Raw genomic sequence first — 11,301 nt, forward strand, 5'->3', positions numbered from 1 at the left:
ACATTTAGTGAAACGTCAATATTCACAAAGTCTGGGACAATCACACTGACAACAGTGATATTGGAAGAGGAGTTCAGAGAATTAGTTTTCAGTGTTTCTTAGAATAACACATTGTGCAACTGGCGAGGGACGTAACTGTCTCTGAGCGACTGTTGTGATAAAACTTAGTGAATGAGTAATGTCACCTGGAGAGATCCTCTGGGAAATTGCGATAAAGTGCAGTTTAAAGAAATATAAAGTCTTAAAGTGAAACACAGAAAGGACAAGCTACAACTAGAAACAAAAACAGCCAATGGCATGAGTTGGAGAGGAGAAGTGACCAAAGTAAAGAGGCGAAACAGACTGAAATATGTGCCTGTAAATGAACAGTGGAAAACATTTGAAGGAGCTATGTAAAATACTCAACAAAAGGACATTCCACTGAAACAGACCAAACCTCAGCAAGAAATCCCCACCGGTCCCTCACTCAGGACAAAATGGATCATATTAGATTATGAGGCTGAGACGATCACCACAAAGTACTTAACATCCTGAAGTGAGAGAGAGTTTTAGAGTAAGTTTTAAAGGGATTGCAATGGGTCTGCTTGCAGGAGGAGGGCAATGGGAAGAGGAATCATTGTCAAAGTTTATTGACACGATACGAACATGGAGAGGTGAAGGTACTGGAGGTGGTGAGAGTGTTACAGACAGTGGTCAGGGCCTGAATGGTGTTACAAAGCCAGTATGAATTGCTGCAGTTGGAGGGGCTTGCAGAGGTAGGGAGGGACATACATATTTTTATTTATTCATTCATGGGATGTGGGTGTCACTGCCTGAACCAGCGTTCTTTGACCCCATGCTAATTACCCAGAGATTGCTGGGGCCCTGGTGGATATATTTAATACTTTGCTGGACACAGGTGAAGTGCTGAATGACTGGAGGATCGCTAATGTGGTTCCTTTGTTCAAGAAGGGCAGCAGGGGTAGGCCAGGTAATTACAGAGCAGATAGTCTAACAGCAGGGGGAGGGAAATTATTGGAAACAATTGTGAGGATGAATCAACACTTGCAAAGGTAAGGATCAACTCGGTTTAGTCATCACGGATTTGGCAGAGGGAGATACTGTCTGAGGAATTCAGTTCAGTTTTTTTGAAATGGTGCTTAAGTATATTGATGAAGGCAGTGCAGATGATGTGGTTTACACGGACTTGACTAAGTCCTTAAACAAGATCCAACATGGAAGGCTGGTCCAAAGGACTGGGTTCCAAGGCAAGTTGGCAAATTGGATGCAAAATTGGTGGATAGCATACTTTCACCAGCGGGTGTACCACAGAGATCTGTGCAGGAACCATTGAACATTAATAACTCGGATGTGAAAGCAGAAGGTATCATTAGTCGGTTTGTGGATAACATGAAAGGTGAGGGTGTTGTTCACAGTGAGGAGGATGGTCTCCGTCTGCAGCCCGATGTCGATCGGATGATGATCTAATCAGAGTTTAGTTCTGATTGAAATGAGGTAATACTCTGGGAGAGGTACGATAAACGAAAGACAGACATAATGAATGGTAGGTCCTTGCGGAGTACTGAGGAATACAGGGACCTTAGTGGACAAGTCCATAGATCCCTGAAGGTGTCAGCACAGGGAGACAGGGTGGGAAAGGCACCTCAACTGGGAGCGGGAGAGGGATCCATATCCTGGTGGGGTGAATTGCTAGAGCTGCTTGAGAGGATATGACCTAGTCTGGCAGAGTGTTGGACCTTAAATAAACGTAGGCTGGTACACGAGTTAAAAACAGCAATTTCAGCAGACAAGGCAGGCAAGAACATAGCAGGGAATGGGGGAAAACTGATGATTAAACTGCATTTATTTCAATCCAAGGGCCAGACAGCTAAGGAAGATGAACTCAAGGCATGGATTGGAACATGGGACTGGGATATTATAGTGATTACAGAAACACAGCTGAGGGAGGGGCAGGACTGGCAGCTCATTGTTTCAAGGTAGAGATGCTACAGGAAGGGGAGGCAAGAGAGGACGGGTGGTGGTGGGTTTTGATTGCATGAATCATCACAGCAGTACTTAGAGAGGATATTCCTGTGGGATCGCCCACTGAAGCTATGTTAGTGGAACTGAGAAATAAGAATGGGTCATCACTTTCATACGATCGGACAGCTGACCCCGAATAATCTGTGGCGGATTGAGGAACAAATATGTCGGGACATCTTAAATATCAACCATAATAATAAGGCTGTTATAGTAGGGTTTGTGAACTTTCCAAACCTAGACTGGGACTGCCAGTGTTCAGTGTTTGCAAGGGAGGAATTTGGTAATTGTGTTCCGGAAACTCCCAATCAATATGTAAATGGCCTGAAAAGAGAAAGGGGCAAAACCTGACCTCCACTTGGGAATCAAGGTAGGGAAAGGGACTGAAATGTGAGTGGGAAAGCATTTTGCCAAAGTGACCACAGTTCTATTAGTTTGAAAATAGCTTTGGAAAAGGACAGGCCTGGTCCACAAATGCAAGTTATAAAATGGGGCCAGACCAATCTTGATCGTATTAGACAGGAACTTTCAAAATGTGATTGGGGAAGGGAATTATTTACAGGAAAAGGGTAGTTTGGCAAGTGAGAATATTTTAAAAGTGAGATAAACTGATCGATCAGCGCCAGCATTTTCCTGTTTGTGCGCAGCTCAATGCTGACAGCATTCGGAAACACTGGCTGTCTATTGAGGGTTTGGTCAAGGAAAAGGGGGCACATGTCAGGTATAGCCAGCTGCATCAAGGGAATCCCTGAGGATATACAGGGGCTGTAGGAATACACTTTGAGTAGAAAACAGGAAAGGAGAAGGAAAGGGGAATCCAAAAGTGATTGTATCAGTATATTAAGAGTGCATAAGTAACTCAGGACAAAATAGTGTCCATTAAAGATCAATGAGGCCATCGATGTGTGGAACTGCAGGATATTTGCTAAGATCCTAAACAATTTTTTCACTCCAGAACTTACTGTGGAGAAAGACTGGGCAACTCAAGGAACAAGAGTAATACATTAGACCACAATTGGAGTACTCTGCAAATCCAGTCTCTCTGCTACAGGAAGGATGTTGTGAAACTTGAAAGGGCTCAGAAAAGATTAACAAGATATTGTCTGGTTGTTGCTGAATAAGCTGGGGTTACTGTTACTGGAGAATCGGAGACTGAGGGATGACCTGACAGAGGTTTATATAAACATGAGCGGTACGGAGACGGTAAGCATTCAAGGCCTTTTCCCAGAAGATGGGGAGTCCAAAACTAGAGGGCATAGGTTTAAGGTTAGAGGTGAATGGTTTACAGAGAGACTGAAGGGACAGCTTCTTCACACACATGGTGATGTGTGTATGGAATGAGCTGATAGAGAAAGTAATGGAGACTGATACAATTACAACATTTAAAAGGTATCCGGATGGGCATCTGAATAGTAAGGGTGGGCGGCACGGTGGCACAGCGGTTAGCACTGCTGCCTCAGCGCCAGAAATCCGGGTTCATTTCCCACCTCAGGCGACTGACTGTGTGAAGTTTGCACGTTCTCCCCGTGTCTGCGTGGGTTTCCTCCGGGTGCTCCGGTTTCCTCCCACAGTCCAAAGATGTGCAAGTCAGGTGAATTGGCCATGCTAAATTGCCCGTAGTGTTAGGTAAAGGGGTAAATGCACGGGAACGGGTGGGTTACGCTTCGGCGGGTCGGTGTGGACTTGTTGGGCCGAAGGGCCTGTTTCCACACTGTATGTAATCTAATCTAATCTGTAAGTAATCTAATCTAAAAGGGTGTAGACGTATATGGGCCAAATGCTGGAAAAGGGAATGGATTTAATTAGATCTTCTGGTGAGCCTGGACGAGTTGGGACCGAAGGGTCTGTTTCTATGCTGTATATCTCTATGACTTGAAAACAGCGCATGTTATAAAAGAGGTGGTGCTGGAGGTTTTAAAACTCAAAGCTATGGCAAGTCCCAGAACCTGATTAAGTGTATCACCGGACACTGTGGGATGTTTGGGAAGAAATTGTGGAGCCCCTAGCAAAGGTATGTGTACTACTGACAGCCATGTGTGATGGGCTGGCAGGCTGGAGGGTGGCATCATGGACAATGAAGGAGGTTTTCTGAGATTACAAAGGGATCTTGATGAAGGGAGTGAATGGGCTGAAAAACTAGAGATGGAATTTAATCTGAATAAATACGAAGTAATGCATTTTGTAAAACAAACAAGGGTAGAGCTTATACAATTAATGTTAAGGATTCGGTTAGTGTTTTAGAGCAGAGGGACCTCCGGGTTCAGGTATATCATTCTTGAAGCTTGCATCACAGGATGGATAAGGCAGTGCTTTGCATGCCTGACTATTGCTCAGTCCATTGAGTGGAGGATTTGGGACGTCATGTTGAGATTGCACAGACATTTGTGAGGCCTGTTCTGCAATACTCTGTCCAGTTCTGGTCGCCCAGTTTTTGGGAGGATATTATTAAGCTGCAGGGCGTTCAGAAGAGATTTACCAGGATATGGCTGAGTATGGAAGGCTTGAGTTCTGAAAAATGGCTGGATAGGCTGAGTCTTTTTTCACTGGAGCCTGGAGGTTGAGACATGATGCTATAAAGGTTTATGGGGGAAAAAAAAGTATATAGATCGATTTAATGGTAGTTGCCTTTTCCTCAGGATTGGGGAGTCTCAAGAGGAGGGGCCACATTTTTAAGGTTAGAGGAAAGAAATGTTCAAAAAAAAGATACGGGGCAATTTGCTACACAGAGGGTGGTTTGAGTGTGGAATGAAATTCCTGAGAAAGGGGTTGATGTGGGTACAATTACAACATTTAAAAGATATTTGGATAAACAGGTGAAGAGGGAAGGGTTGGAGTGATATGGGCCAGCAACAGACAGCTGGGAAGAGTTTAGTTTTAGATTATCGTGGGTATCAACTGAAGGGTCAGTTTCCATGCTGTATGGCTCCATGACAAGAATATGGTTTTATTCCATTATTGAAGAAAGGATCAGGGCTGGGCCCACTGATGTGCATCATCTACATTAACAATTTGGTTGAAAATATAGGAGTGATTGTGCGAAAGTTTGTTGATGATCAAATTAATGGTGTCGTGGGCAGTAAATACGGTTATCAAAGGGGATCGTGACCAACTGGGCCAGTGGGCCAAGGAATGAAAGATGGAGTTTAATTCAGCTGTTGGATTTTGTTAAGACAAACCATGGAGGACTAACACAGTTAATGGAAGGTCTCTGGCCAGGGTTGTCGAACAGAGAGAGAGAGAGAGAGATCCAGAAATTGACTATAAGCAAAAATAATAAGTAACCACAGCTGCTTCTCATTCTTAAAGATAACAGTGATGGATCTCTACCATGCAAATCAAGTTGAGCAGGTTCTAAAGACATCTGTCATTTGCTGGATGAAGACCATGCTATATGGAGTAAAGTTGCAGTTGACTGTGGATTAGACTACCTCCCAGAAAGAGATGAGTTCAAATTCGATTAGATTAGATTAGATTACTTTACAGTGTGGAAACAGGCCCTTCGGCCCAACAAGTCCACACCAATCAGCCGAAGCGTAACCTACCCATACCCCTACATTTACCCCTTACCTAATACTACGGGCAATTTAGCATGACCAATTCACCTGATGTGCACATCTTTGGACTGTGGGAGGAACCCGGAGCACCCAGAGGAAACCTACGCAGACACGGGGAGAATGTGCAAACTCCACACAGTCAGTCGCCTGAGTCGGGAATTGAACCCGGGTCTCTGGCGCTGTGAGGCAGCAGTGCTAACCACTGTGCCACCGTGCCGCCTATTCCTTGTGGGAAAGACAGTTGAAAGATGTGTGGCACACTGTAATAAACAGCCAATTTGCAAAGCTTTTTTTAAAATCGTATTCATCCATAATTTGCTTGTTACTTCCTGTTTAACTCAAGGTAATCCTAAATAGAGTCATAGAGTCATACAGCACGGAAACAGACCCTTCGGTCCAAACAGTCGATGCCGAACAGAATCCTGAACTAAACTAGTCCCACTGCCTGATCCGGGTCTAAGTTCCTCCAAACATTTCCTATTCATGTATTTATCCAAATTTCTTTTAAACGTCATAGTTATGCCCTCATCCACAACTTTCTCAGGAAGTTCATTCCACAGGTGAACATTGGTTCATGTCTTTTCAAACTTTCCCTCTTCTCACCTTAAAAATATGCCCCTGTGTCTTAAAATTCCCCATTTTATGGAAAGACAACCACCATCAACTCTATCTATACCTCTAATTATTTTACAAACTTCCATCAGGTCACTTCTCAACCTCCTCTGTTCCAGCGAAATAAGTCCCAGCCTATCCAGCTTTTCTTTATAATTCACACCTTCCAGATAAATCACTTCTGAACCCTCTCCAGCTCAATAACCCTTCCTATAAATGGGCGACCAGAACTGAATACAGTTTTCCAGGAAAAGCCTCACCAATGTCCTGTACAACCTCCACCTAACATCCTAACTCCGATACCTAACTGGAGTTTAGGACTGATACTATTTTGACTTTGCCTGGTTGACTCTTACGTTCTAAACTGTGAAAGCTTGTGGCTTTTTATTTCAGCAAATAACTGGGATTACCAATTTTTTTTACTTTAAAACAAAAAAATTACTGGTTTCTAATAAGTTTGTAATAGGAGAATCAGAGATCTAGACAGCATACATATATATGTTCTAACAAATCTTGAGTAAAATTTAAGATTAAAAAAAATTCTACTTTTCCAGTAGTCATATGATGTGGAGAAGCAATTCCAATGAAAGCAATTAACAGTTTGAAACAACAAAATGTCAGAGAAATAAATTGAAGTGTTTTGACCAGGGGGTGCAAGTTACATTGTTCCTCGGAAGTGGCATACCAGGTGGACAGGGCGGGGAAAGCGACATTTGGCACATTTGCCGACATTGGCCAGCACTTTGTTACATACATTAGATATATTTGTAACATTGTCCTAAATATTTCCCTTGGGCAGAGGAGGCCACGGAGTGACCTTATAAAGTTTTACAAAACCATGCGGGGCCTAAGAATGGTGAATAACCAAGGGTAGGTGAGTCCAAAACTAGAGGGTATAAACAGGAGGTGAGAGAGCAAGGATTTAAAGAGGGAGATGAGGGGGAACAATATCCACAGAGGATGGTGCATAGACAGAACAGACTGCCTCAGGCACATGGGAGAAACAAGAACAAATGCAGCATGGAAAAGACATTTGGGGAGGTATATTGAGAGGAGAAGGTTTGAAGAGATAAGGGCCAAACGCAGGCAAATGAAACTCGTTCAGTTTAGGTCACATGGGCAGGTTCTGTTTCCGTTCTGTATCACTCTGTATCAAGCTAAAGAGGATTACAGTACCGAAATAAGGCATGTTGTAGACACTGAAGCAAGTCACAGCAATAGGGAGGTAGTCTGGAATGCAGTACATTCCGACTATGTGGAGGGACTATCGGGAATGGAGCAAGTTACAGGGACAATTACTGTCATAGGAGTCAAAAATGACTGAAGACACTGATGCACAAGCCATGCCACAGATACAGTGTTGCAGAGTAATGAATCTTAGTACAGTGTTGGACGGAGAACACAGAACAGAAAGATCCCAGGCAGCATTCCCAACCTCTCGTCAGAGGCCTACTCACCCCTCTGTTGTACTGATGCTCACTAAGACAGCACAGGCCTAGATTGATAACTATGATCTCCCGATGCTGTCTCAGTGCAACATAAGTTAAAGTAGACATGGTGATTGAGCATGGGGTGTGTCTATACTGTGCTCCCCATCCAGCACTGTATCTATGTCATATCTTGATGGCCAATGTTTGGAGCCCTCTCATTGCTTTCTGCTCTGTGCACTGTGAGTGATCTTACCTCACTGCAGGATTTATTGAAGGCTCCAGATCCCTCTTCCCTTTGTCTCTCTGGCTGACCGACCATCTTCAATGAGGTGATGGATGAGACACACAGCAGTTGGGAAGTCTATTGAATCAGCAACTTCCTGAGTATCTACAGGAGACAGAGAGATAGACAGAATGGGAAATTAGACTGATGCAGTGAGGGTTACACAAGGAGAATGGAAATGAGCCCCACAGATATCTGGAAAATCCCAAACTCCATCCCTGGCCTGTGCTGTTGCGTCTCTCTGGAGTGGAGAATTCTGTTGGCCCAGGATCTGGAGTAGGTGCAAGAGTGAGAGACACTGACAGAGGCAGCAATTAGACCCACACAGTGAGGGATTCCACATGGAGAGAGACAGTGATATCACCAGAGTGCTGGAAGACTTCAGGATCACACAGTCATGTTGGAAGAATGTGTTTAGCTTCATGTATCAGTGCTCAGGGATGAGCAACCAGTGAGCAGGTGAAGTGATGGCCTAGTAACATTATTGTTAGGGCATTTGTCCAAAACCTCAGCTAATGTTCAGGGGAGGCAGGTTTGATTCCCATCATAAGATATGGTGTAATTTAAAATCAATAATTTTAAAAATAGCAATTAACAATCCATAAACAAATATGAAACCATTGCTGATGTACAAATATCCCAATCCCTTAGATTAGATTCCATACAGTGTGGAAACAGATCTTTCGACCCAACCAGTCCACGCTATCCCTCCGAAGAGTAACCCACTCAGACCCATCTCCCTCGACCTAATACACCTAACATTATGGGCAATTTAGCATGGCCAATTCGCCTGACCTGCACGTCTTTGGACTGTGGGAGGAAACCGAAGCATCCAGAGGCAATTCACGCAGACACGTGGAGAATTTGCAAACTCCACACAGTCACCCGCGGCTGGAATCGAAACTGGGACCCTGGTGCTGTGAGGCAGGAGTGCTAATCACTGAGCCACCGTGACGCCCACTCGTCCTTTCAACAACGAGATCTGATCACCACGTGGTTTGCACGACATACCCACAGCAAAGTGTTTGCCTCTTAATTGCCCTCTGAAATGGCCGAGCAAGCTGCTCAGTTCATGGGCAGCTAGGGATGGGCAAGAGAGGCTGGTCAGCCAGAGACACCCACATCCCCTACCTGATTTATAAAAACATCCAATAGGATGGTCCCAATGGAACCGTGCTGGGACCAGTGTCCTGGCCAATCATGTCTGTAGGTTTATGGACAGGGCTTTAAACTGATAGAGAGGATGCAGGGACAGGTCCAGGTGAAAGGAGCTTTCCAAATCCAAAGAGAAAAGGTGAAGCATCGGAACAGTATGGGGATGTGGCTGAAGGCAATCAGAAAGGAACAGGATGGGACAGCGATTAACTAAAACTGTACATTAGTGAATAGGTTTGTGACAGGAAATTGTGGGAAAGAGTAAATTATGTTTTATTTTGAATGGACCAAGTCTTATCAATAAGGCAGATGGATTTGTGACACTGAGATAAAAGAGGTTTAGACACCAGAGAGATATGGTTACAGGATGAACAAAAGGTGGACATAAATATTCAATGGATTGCAACCTTGCAGAAACTCAAGCAAAATGGGTAACACTAAGAAAGGCATTACAGAGAAAGCATTTGGTCTTAGATCATGAAGTAGAGTCAGTCTGAATGTAAATTCTGGCTACTACTTGCCAAGGACTCAAGCAGCAGAACAGTTTTAGCCACCGAACAACATTTCATGGCTCATCACTGCATTAAACAGGAACTCATTGGAATTTTTTAACAAAGACATTGTGATAATTTTGGAAAACTTCAATATTTGTATAATCTGGGACAATCACACGGACAACATTGATATTGGAAGAGGAGTTTGGTTAATTTTTTTTTCAGTGTTTCTTTGAAAAACACATTGTGCAACTGTTAAGGGACATAACTATTGCAGAGCGACCGTGTAATGAAACTTAGTGAATGAGTAATGTCACCTGCAGAGATCCTTCGGGAAATTGTGATAAAGTGCAGTTTAAAGAAATATAAAGTTTTAAAGTGAATCACAGAAAGGACAAGCTACAACTAGAATCAAAAATAGCCAATGACATGAGTTTGAGAGGAGAACTGACCAAGGTAAACAGGCTAAACAGTCTGAAATATGTGCCTGTAAATGAACAGTGGAAAACATTTGAAGGGACAATGCAAAATACTCAACAAAAGGACATTCAATTGAAACAGTAAAAACCTCAGCAAGAAATTCACACTGATCCCTCACTCAGGACAAAAGGAATCATACAAGGTCATGAGGCTGAGAAGATCACCAAAGAATACTTAAAATCCTGAAATGAGTGTGTGTTTTAGGAGTAAATGTTAATGCATTGCAATGGGTCTGCTCGCAGGAGGAGGGCTGTGGGAAGGGGAGCCACGGTCAGGGTTCATTGACATGATAGGAACAGGGAGAGGTGAAGGTGCTGGAGGTGATGAGAGTGTTACAGAGAGTGGTCAGGGTGTTACAAAGCCAGGACGGATTGCTGCAGCTGGAGAGATTTGCAGAGGGAGGGAGGGACATATGTATTTTTATTTATTCATTCATGGGATGTGGGTGTCACTGCCTGGAACAACGTTCTTTGACCCCACTGCTAATTACCCAGAGGGCAGTTCAGCGTCAGCCATATTGCTGTGGGACTGGAGCCACATGTGAGCCAGACCAGCTAAGAATGTCAGATGTCCCTCTCTAATGGACATACGTGAACAAGTTGATTTTTTCCAGATAATCAACAATGCTTATAGTGTGGCCTCACTAATGTCCTGTACAGATACACCATGACATCCCAACTCCTAATCTCAATGCTCTGCCCAATGAAAGGAAAACATCCCAAACGCCTGCTTCACCAGCCTGTTTACCCATGACGCTACTTTCAAAGAATTGTATACCTGCATCCCTGGGTCACTGATTGACAACACGACCCAGGGCCCGAACATTAACTGTACAAGTCCAGCCTGGTCTGCTTTACCACAATACAACATCTTGCATTTCTCCACCTGCTATTCCTAACCTCACTGGCCCAGCAGTACTTTTGATCCCATTGCAATCTTCAATAACCCTCTTCACTGTCGACTTTATCACCAATTCCAGTCCCACTCCCAAACTTGCTAACCATGACTCCTGTATTATCAACCACACTGTTTATATAAATGGTGCACAACAGTGACCCAGCACCGAACCCCATGGCACACCGTTGGTCACAGTCGTGCAGTTTGAGCAGCAACCCTCTATGCTCATGTTCTGTCTCCTCCGGTCAATCCTGTTTTGTATCCAGTTGGTGAGCGCTCCCTGGTTATGTATGATCTAAACTTACTAACCAGTCTGCCATGCAGAACCTTGTCAAAGGCCTTGCTAAAGTTCATGTGGACATCGTGTACTGCTCTGC

The sequence above is a fragment of the Chiloscyllium plagiosum genome, unplaced genomic scaffold (assembly GCF_037043375.1).
Source record: "Chiloscyllium plagiosum isolate Xiang-an unplaced genomic scaffold, Cpla_swu_hap1 HiC_scaffold_14, whole genome shotgun sequence".
NCBI lineage: Eukaryota > Metazoa > Chordata > Chondrichthyes > Orectolobiformes > Hemiscylliidae > Chiloscyllium > Chiloscyllium plagiosum.